At 33.3% G+C, this 10,693-nt stretch overlaps 1 pseudogene; it reads right to left on the bottom strand.

The window, feature by feature from the left end:
• Positions 1-8,733: 8,733 nt before the first annotated feature.
• Positions 8,734-9,701, bottom strand: LOC114089490 (mitochondrial carrier homolog 2 pseudogene; annotated as a pseudogene).
• Between the last annotated feature and the right edge of the window lie 992 nt (positions 9,702-10,693).

Raw genomic sequence — 10,693 nt, 5'->3', positions numbered from 1 at the left:
CAAAAGATGATTTAAAAAAAAATAATTCTTAGCACATATATATAAAAGACATTTTGGCCTGTGAAGAATAAATATAGCTTCCACTCTGACAAGATTTCTCAAAAGATGAAAATCAGTGCCATTTACAGGAAATAATTCCTAATCCTTTCTGTTCTATTTGAAGAACAGTCACAAATTATATTAAAGGCATACCCTCACTGGTGAATTCTCAGTCTGTGTAGAATTTTCACCTTATAGGATTTGAAAAATCAATGGGGTGATTTTATTTTAGAATAAAAGTGTTAACACTCTGAACATAAGAAGGACCAAATAACACTAAAACACACTTATGTTTTCTACTTGGTAATAGTAGACATGGAGGTTAAAAAATTATCCATGGCATCTGCAGATAAATGAATGGAGTTGGAGAATATAATGCTAAGTGAAGTAAGCCAATTCCAAAAAATCAAATGCCAAAAGTTTCCTCTGACATAAGGATGCTGATTCATAATGGGGATGAGGGGGCAGTGTGGGAGGAATAGATGAACTTTTGATAGGGGAAAGGGTGGGGAGGAGAAGGGAGGGGGCATGGGGGTAGAAAAAACAGTGGAGTGAGACAGACATCATTACTCTAAGTACATGTATGAAGACAAGAATGGTGTAACTGTGTATAGCCAGAGATGTGAAAAATTGTGCTATTTTTGTGTAATATGAATTAGAATGCATTCTTCTGTCATATGTAACAAATTAGAATAAATAAAATAATATAAAAATGCAAAATAAAATCCTTTTGTTAATATAGAAAGAGAGAGGGGAAAAAAAGACACAAAAGAGGCAGGTTAGTGAGTTATAGATATGCACAAATGATCCCATAGATATTTCATCCATTAACCTTCATGCAAAATAGTTTCAGTAAAACACTAGAAATACCACTAGAAACGATGAGTAGCACACTGATTAAGGATATTCAGCATAAAGAATGTTTATCACATAATCAAACAAACTTGGATCCTAAAGCTCATTTTGCTACTTCTTAGCTCTGAAGTCCTACAACAAGCTATTTATCATTTCTTAACCTCAATTTTGCCATCTAAAAAGAGAAGGCATTAACATTTACTTTACTATTCTCTTAAGATTTTACTTAGTAGCAGATTATAAGTGTTAGTCATAGAGAGATTGCTATTATGGTACAACACATGATTAGAAGTTAGATCACTCAGATTCAAAACCACCCAAGCTATGTGCTAGGTGCATGACTTGCATAGGGTGAGATTTCAGAACCTCCTCATTTCTACCTGAAAAAATGCAGGCAATTATATCTGTTCTATACCTGTTCTCCTTTATAGCTCTATTTTTGGATAAAATGATAAGAATAATAGGAAGTAATTAATTGGAAAAAGAAAAAAATGATTTTATGATAACATTAATTATGGTGGACTAGTGGTATATAGAGACCCTTTTTTTCTTTTCCAAGGTCTCAACAGATTCTTTAGGGGGGAAAAAAACCTTCATATGAAAAAATGCTCTTATTTACATTTGTCTTTACTTTTAAAATTATTGAAGTTTTTATTATGTTCATTGAAAATAAGTTATTTTCACTTGTACCAGTAACTTTATAAATGAAAAGTTAGAAGTAAGGGTATAAGTGGTGACCAGTTCACCCTTTAAGTCCAACCATCTTAGTTTAAGTGCAAGAAGGAAGCTTTTATACAAGTCTAGAAGCAGTTCTCATCTAAGTGAGACTATATGAAAGATGCCAAAGAAAATCATCTGGTTTAACACATCAATCCCCAAAGTTATTAGGGATGATAATACAGTCTTAGTTTAAATCATTGAATGTTATAATAGCTTATTTTGTAGAAATAAATACTGTGAACATACAGGGCTCTAATGATAAAAAAGACAATTTTTTTTTTCATTTTGGAATTTTTTGCTAGGTCAATAGCTTTGTGATTTCTTGTAACAGGTTCTGTGTTGGTTTCTCCCTGCCTGTGTCTCAACTTGAATATGAACTTCAAATCAAAAGCAAAAAAAAAAAACAAAAAACAATATGTTAAATAGTTCCCCACATCAAAATGTAAGAAACACACTACATGAGATACATACAAGTGTCCTAAAATCAAGGGAGAATATTGTTTCAATGGTGGATTTTATACAGATTACTAGCCAACATAAAACAGATTCTAACCACTATTAACTATTCACAATTATCTTTGATATCACATCAAAAGCCATACAAGAAAATAATATTAAATATGAATTCTGAAATAAAATTTTAAAATAGAGAATTTGGGAAACCTTTTTCAAACCATATACAAAGTATTAATTTCCTTTATATTTGAAGAGTTACCAATTGATTAGAAAATGGGACACTGATACAAGCAGGTATTTCACAGAAAAATGAGATGACTTTATATGAAAATATGCTCAACCCACTAGCTATTAAGACATGCCAATTAAAATTAAAAATCAAACATTATTTCCAAATATCTGGAAAAGTTAAAATAGATAATAATGGCATATCACTTCGTGGAGGAAGAGTCTCTTTCTTATTAATGTGTCTCCTTTGCTGACTTGAGAGAAATTCTGCAATAATTCTGCAGCATTTTTACCTCTGAGACTCCATCCTATGTAAGTGCTTGAACATCTGAAGAGATTTCTATACAAAGATTGTCATCAACTAATTGCAATTAATAAAAATGCTTAGATGGAAAAGATAATAGTTTTAATAAGTATTGATAATGAATATTAGTCTATGAAAATAATTAATTTGCAATATGTAGTACGATAAATATGTTCTTAAATATGAAAAAATATCTTAAGATCTACTCTTAGGTAGAAAAAAACAATTTACAAATCAGTGATTTTTACTTTCTCACTTGGGTAAATAAGAAGCTCATGGGTGGGTGTGCACAGACACAGGCATGTGCATGGGATACTTTTGGATGAAATCATTAGAACTATTAATATACGTGGGAATTAGAAGAGGGAAATTAAAATGGGGACTCATTTCAACTATTTTGTGATACTTGATTTTTGTTAATCTTGTGCCATTATTTTATCACTAAAATTACCGTGCAGGGGGGAGTGAAGTGATTTCCAACGACTTACAAATGACTTGCAAAAAACTTAAAAAATATCATCCAAAAATTGTTATATTTTGTTGACTGGATTTATTTATTTAGTTTCCAAGGGTGGTTTTAAATCACATTCCAGAGAGCCCTAGAATTCCCCATGGTTACCTGGTTCCACTGCAAAGGCTACTAGGGAGGCAACATAGTTAGAATTATGCTGAATATTCCCAGCTTCACTCAAACTACTCTTTTATCTATGTTATACATTGGGGCTGCATAGAATATTTTGTTCAAGTGGAAAATTTTCACGGTCAGAAAATTCTGTAAATTCTAGACATATTGGAACATATTAACATATTGCCTGTCAACTATAACATAATGAAAGTTGGAGAGTTCAACTCACAGTATTTCATAATAGATGAAGAGCTCTTTATGGTATAGGGAAGTTGCAGATATTTATAAGTCTCCTATGTTTCTCTTGGATATATTTTGACTATGGGGTAATATGGGAAAATAACTAGCAATATATGAGCCAAATTTCCAAATATTCAAATTATAAAACCAAAAACACATCATGAATTCCATTTAATTTTGTAATTACTCAGACCTGCAACAACTCCTCTGTGTTGACCCTTTTCTAATTAAGGACTTAATTTTCATCAACATTGTTCTTTCTCTCTCTGACCCTCTCCCAGATATCAACTATTCCTGCCTTTTCTTTGGATTTTCCTATCCTCAAGGTAATTGATATCTTCATTTGTTCCATGCACCACTGAAATCCAGATAAGATTTTTGATGTTCCATCTATATAGATGAAGGTGTTTTATGAGCTTTTTACATAAAACTAAAGGTGTTTTGAGATTCTAATGTGTTGAGAAGCTAAAGGTGTGTTAATAATGAAATGACGTACATATAGAATAACATTCAGGATTTATGACTCTAGAAACTCTTTATAGAAACTGAGTAGATATTGCTGAAGAACTTGTCAAACTCCATACCCTCCAAAACTACATTTTTACTAAAAATTGAAAAATAAATGAGAGGAAAGATAGAGTTTCTACGTTATACTATGGTATGCTTGGTTTTTACAATAGAGTCAATCTGTTCTTAAATAAAATTTAACCAACATATTGATATGTAGTTTTAAAAAATGTGTTAAACTTTAATGTTTCCCCTATCTTTAGGAGCTGAGACACTGCAAAATGTGCAAGCTATCGTGTTTTTTCTTTTAAATAATAAAATCAGAGATCATCAGTAATACATTCTTGAATTATAACTCTGAGACATCACTTAACTGGGTTAAGAAAGAGGACGACAACTAAAAGTAATGACCCGATTCCTCTCTTATAATTGCTTATATACTGGAATTATTATATTGTTTAGAAAACAATACAAGGAAGAAGAGTATAAAATAGAAATGAACTCCATGTGATGAATGAATATTTTTCAGAGTCAAAAGCTGACATTTTGGCTTCCCTGAGGGTTTGAGAAAGTGAATGGGGGAGGAGAGTAAGACTCCTTCCTCCCCATGTTGTCTGAGAGCAGGAAAGGTGAAGTGAAGAGCTGTCAGTTGAGACAGATAAATAGAGGGGACACTGAAAATATTTAAGCAAACCAACTACATTAGACAAGCTGGGGACAACTACTGCTATTCAAAAACTACTGCTATTTTTACTTTATTTTAAAAGATGACAAGTCCTCGGAATCAAATATTGCTACTAAATTTTAAATCAAGCCTCTGTTACAGTCAGATTTACCATCTAATCTTTGCTATTCCTCATTTGCAACTATAGCACTCCTAGGAGACATAAAGACATGGCTAATAAAATAAAATTCAAATGTAATGATAAGACAGTCATGAATAAAGTTAAAAATAGAAACATGTGAAGTCCGTACAGAAAGTCTACAAAATCTTCCAGTTTTTATTGAAATAGATTTCCCCTGCAATTCTAAAATGACAATTATAGCATCCTGTAAAGCTGCCTTTCCATTCCTATTTTCATGAGAGGACCATTAAGGTACCTACTAAAACTTCTTGAACAATGCATTTCAATTTTGATCGACTGTTATTCATATCAGCATGTCAACATTTGAAACAGCATTATAGCCCTATCATTAAAGTTACAAGAAAAATGTCAAGTATCAAAAAACTATATTTCTGAATCAAAAAATTAACATCCAGAAAAAGTATGATAATGTCCTGTAAAATGCTAATAAATTATAATTTCTGATTCAGTCATCATATTTAAAGGATTAAATTTTATATTATTTTTATTTTAGAATATAGAAAAGTTGGGTACAGGTCACTTTCAGCTTTTATATTCTGCATGTAAAATATTTTTATTATTGTGCCTTTTTCACAACCCTTGGAGCAACATTGATACACTATATTTAAGAAAGTTAATATTTTATTAAAATTCCCTTAATTTATAACTAGTGCCTTTCTTTTTCTGTTACTGTATCACACCTAGGATTCCACAGTATGTTGAGTTATCATATCTGCTTCTAATCATCTTGGATAGGACAGTTTCTCAGACTTTATTTTTCATGACCTTGATAATTTTGAAGAATAGTGATCAGGTATTTTGTAGTTTTTCTCAATTTTTAAAAATATTTTCCTCATGATTCATTTTGTGTTGTGAAAGGTGAGGAAGAAGATCACAGAGTTAAAGTACCACTTACATCACAGTATATCAAGAGTACATACATTATATGATATTGACCTTGATCACTTGGCTGGAGTATTATTTGTCAATTTAGCCACTGGAAAGTTTTTCTTTTTACCTATTTTCACTCTGTACTCTTTGGAAGAACCTAACTATGCATAGCCCACACTTAAGGAATAGGTACTTTAGCTCTCTCTATTGAGCAATGAGTAAATACATAAATTATTTATGATTCTACGTGAGAGGTTTATTTCTTCTAATTTTCTCAATTATTTATTCAATTATTTATATCACCTTAGGCTATAAATCCAATACTACTTTATTTTGTTGCTTAAATCCCTCTAGCGTTGGCTGTTAGGAGCTCTTTCAGGTGGCCTCTGACTCTACCGAAACTCATAATTCTGGATATTGTTTCAAATATTCCCTAACAAAATTAGATTCTCCTGGCTCATTTTGTATAACTTCTGACTGAATCATAGAAATAGCAATTTCTCCAAAGAATCTTGGATGTTTTAATTGGTGAATGATATTAGCAACCAAGATCTGGATTTATTTATTTAGTTTCCAAGAGTGGTTTCAAATCACATTCCAGAGAGCCCTAGGATGGGAATCTGTTTATTGCTATAGGTGTACTGTTGCTTATAGTTCCTTTCTGCTGACTAAGCAAAGGAATGTGTATGTACTAAGCAATATATCTGTGTGTGATCATATATTTCTATATGTACCCAACCATTGCAATATTGAGTTAAATCATACATGAATCATGATAACCTTATTGTCTGGCTAGCTATAACTTACTGCTCCCAAAACAAGGAAATCAAAGCTCATACAATCTACCACCCATTTTTTCAACAACTTTTATTGGTGAATTATATTTGTGTATAATGGTGGTATTTGTTGTTACATATTTGTACATACACATAACAAATATAATTTGGCCAATACACTCCCCAGTACTTCCCCACTCCCTCCCTAACCTCTCTTTGATTTCCATAATATCCACCTCCACCTTTACTTTTCTTTTTTCTCTCCAGATTTCACATAAGAAGAAACATATGACTCTTAACCTTCTGAGTTTGACTTATTTCACTTATCATAATGGTGTCTAGTTCCATCCATTTTCCAGAAAGTAACATAATCTTTCTTTATGGCTGAATAAAACTCCATTGTGTATAGATAACACATTTTCTTTATCCATCATCCACTAATGGACACCTAGGCTAGTTCCGTATCTGACTATTGTGAATTCTGCTGTTATAAACATGCACATATTACTGTAGTATGATGACTTTAATTCTTAAGTATAAATACCAAGGAGGGGTTAACTGGGTCACACCGTAGCTCCATTCCTTGCCTTTTGAAGAACATGAATATTGATTTCCACAGTGCTTGTAGAACTTTACAATTCTACCAATAGTGTAAAAGTGTTCCTTTTTCTTCACATCCTCTCCAGCATTTGTTATTATTTGGATTCTTGATGACTGCCATTCTGACTGGTATGAAATAAAATCTCAATGTAGTTTTGATTTGCATTTCCCCAATTGCTAATGATGTTGGACATTTTTCTTATATTTGTTGTCCATTTGTATTTCTTAAGAAGTGTCTATTTAATTTTTTTCTCCATTTATTAATTGGGTCATTTGATGTTTTGGTGTAAGGTTTTTGGAATTCTTTATATAGTCTAGATATTAATCCTCTGTCAAAATAGTAGCTAGCAAAGATTTTCTCCTATTCTTCAGGTTTTTGCTTTAGATTCCTAATTGTTTCCTTTGCTGTGCAGAAGCTTGTAATTTGATGTCATCCCATTTATTAGCTCTTGGCATTATTTCTTGAGCTTTAGAGATCCTATTGAGAAAGTTATTTCATATACCTATATGCTGGAGTGTTGACACTATGTTATCTTCTAGGTGTGGAATGTTGACACTATATTATCTTCTAGGAGTGGCATAGTTTCAGATCTAATTAATAGGTCTTTGACCCATTTTGAGTTGATTGTTGTGCAGAGCTACACCAATTTTTAAACTACCTTTTGTCTGAGATATTCTGGAACTTACTCTCAAATTCTGTGTCCTAGGTAAAATGTATACACAAAGACACACAGTTTAAAGGCAGTTGGGGGTTTATCTGGTCCATTCTCTTTTATATGTGTGGTGATTGATGTTTAAAAAGATTAAATGGTTCATCCAAGTCATAAAACTAGTCATTGACAGATTTAGAACAAAAGGTCAAGTCTCTTCTCCATTAAAGTTATTGAATATTTCAGATTTTGCAGTGACTCAGCCAAACTCTCCTAGTATGATGAAGAAATTTACAGTTCATAGAGTTTAACATTTCATAGCTGATTGATGATGGAACTGGATGACCACCCAAAATAATAGCAGCAACCAATCTGCATTTTACCTGAAAAAGCCATTAAAACTTTAATATTAAGATGTAGCCTTTGGCTCAACTCTTGAGTTCATGTAACCCTGTATTAGAGATAAACATTTAAAATAAATCTAAGGAACATTGTAGCTGAAATATTTTGGAATAGATAATGGTCTGTGCACTCAGCGAAAATTTTGTCCTTTGAAATAATTATAGAACTGATTAAACATAAAAAAATTACATTCTACTCTTCTATACAACAAAAATCAGTGATTTACAATGTATCGAGACTCTTTGAAATCATGGAAGGAATAAAATTTTTGTTTATGTCAGGCAAAATAATGTGATCAAGACTTATTGCTATTTAATCTCCATGAGTGTCCTTTTGTAGGCAACGTTAACACATTTCATTTCAGATAAACAGAATATTTTGGTTGTCAATATAAAATAAATCATAGTAGAAAGTTGGTAAATAGATGCTTTAATTTTCATACTTTTTATGTAAAATCCAGATGACTTTTGTAAACTAGTATATATGAACAGAATAAATCAAAAATCAGTATTCATTTAATTCTTTTCCCCCATTTTTCCAAGATTAAATGATTATTAAAAAAGCATGCCAACTGTATAGAAATCAATATTTTTCTCCCAAAATTCTGTGCGTCTGGGACTATAGAAATCTCACTGTCCCTGTCCCACATCTTCAAATTAACATTCTCAGGTCACAACAATAAGTCTTCCCAAAGGGGACCTTCGGGAAAAACAAGCTATTTCCTGGGCTCATATTTCCCTCTTTCTGTAGCGTGCACCAGCAATCTATTCAAGAACTATACATTGGGGAATAAGGAGGGCATCCACCAGCAAGCCCACAGCAGTTGATAGCCATAAGATTAGATACAAGCACAAAGGGATACGTCAACATACTGGCAAAAAATCCTGTGACAGTTTGGGAGTAACTTTCCATTTCATTCATAGTGGAAACCTCGATGTCCAGTGCATAGGTATTGATGAGGTAGGCCAGTGAGTTACAGAGCCACAAAGAAATGATGTCACCTAGGAGGTGAGGAATTAGACCCGCAAAAAATCCTAGAATGCCCTCTTCCCGATAGATGGCTACTATGGAGTCACAAAGTCCACAGTACTTGGAATCTCTGCCAATGAACTGTACCATAGATCTCAGAGTGATCACGTGGAAGGGATGTGTGATGAGAGTAGCAGCAGAAGGAGCGATCATCTTTTGAGTTGTCGCTTTGATAACTTGGTCAAAGGAAGATGAGCTTTCTTTTTGAACATTTGCAGGTCCTAATTCCTCAACCTTGTCGAATTCCTGGTAATGCAGTAAAACTTTACCAAGGACAACAGTTCCAAGGACTCCTGAACACAGTCTTGGAGTTGAGCCTGTGAACAACCCATGCCTCCCATCCATGCTTGCAATGTGCTGAGCATAACAAGAGAGACCAGGAAGCTGACATACTTGCCACCCAAGAATATTTCGTCCTATTGTTGGGGCAAGAGGCTTATATCCCACTTGGACGAGCACTTTCACATATGTGAGCGGCTGAGACAGGATGGTGAGACCAGAGCCCAGGAGCACCTGACTGGCCACGTCCGCCATGATGGCACCCCTGGATGGACAGACAGACAGACCTAGCCACCAAGCGACAGAGCCGGTCGCAGATCACCATCACTTGCCGGGGCCGCCAGCTCCACTGGCCCGTCCCTCATTTAATTCTTATTTCAGGCATATTCTAATGTATTTTTATGTGTTATGCCATTTAATCCTCTAAACAATATTATTTTTTTCTTATTTTTATTTGAAGATTCTGTACCATGTAGCAAAATATAAGTTTGTGTATGCTTCTTCTTACATTGAACTTTAGCTTGATTTAACATGAAGCTTGAATAGTAACTCTCAAATTGAAGCATAAATCAGAATCCTATGGAGGGTTTTTAGGAATGATGATTGCTGGCTTTACCTTCAGAGGTTTTAATACCATAGATGTGGGGGGGGGGATTCTAATAATTTGCATTTCAGATAAATGCCCTAATAATGACAGTTCTCTGGATACCATACTCTGGGAACTATTGACTCAGAGTATTTAATGTGCCTTTCTAGAAAGGGTAAACTGGAGCTTGAGGAAATTTTTTGTGTATCTTTGTGGAAAATTTCAACAATATGCATATGCAGGGAGAAGGAACTACTATGTGACAACTCAACCATTATAACATCACCTAATTTTATATATTATGCTTTTTGTCCCACATTTCTTTCATTTCCCTTCTGTTTTCCTTTATAATGTGTTTATTTTTGTTCTTATACTTTTCTTTTTGAAGTCTTTCTGAAGTTAAATTCAGATGTCATTTCACTCATAAAGACTTTACACAAATTTCTAAGTGAAATTTTTTTCTACTTTTTCCCCCCACCCAGCAAAGAGCATACCATTATTACAAGTACATTTAAAGTGATCCTCATCCTAAATTCTAATGAGTATCCAGAACTGGAAACCTCCAATTCTAATTCAAATACCGTTTTTTACAGTGTAGGAAATCTGAAAGAGACTTTCTTGAGGTCACTGAAAATACTGGTTAAATGGCTGGAATTAGATG

The sequence above is a fragment of the Marmota flaviventris genome, chromosome 4, assembly GCF_047511675.1.
Source record: "Marmota flaviventris isolate mMarFla1 chromosome 4, mMarFla1.hap1, whole genome shotgun sequence".
Taxonomy (NCBI): Eukaryota; Metazoa; Chordata; class Mammalia; order Rodentia; family Sciuridae; genus Marmota; species Marmota flaviventris.
Note: the sequence above shows the minus strand (reverse complement) of the source record. Positions and strands in the feature narration are given on the sequence as shown.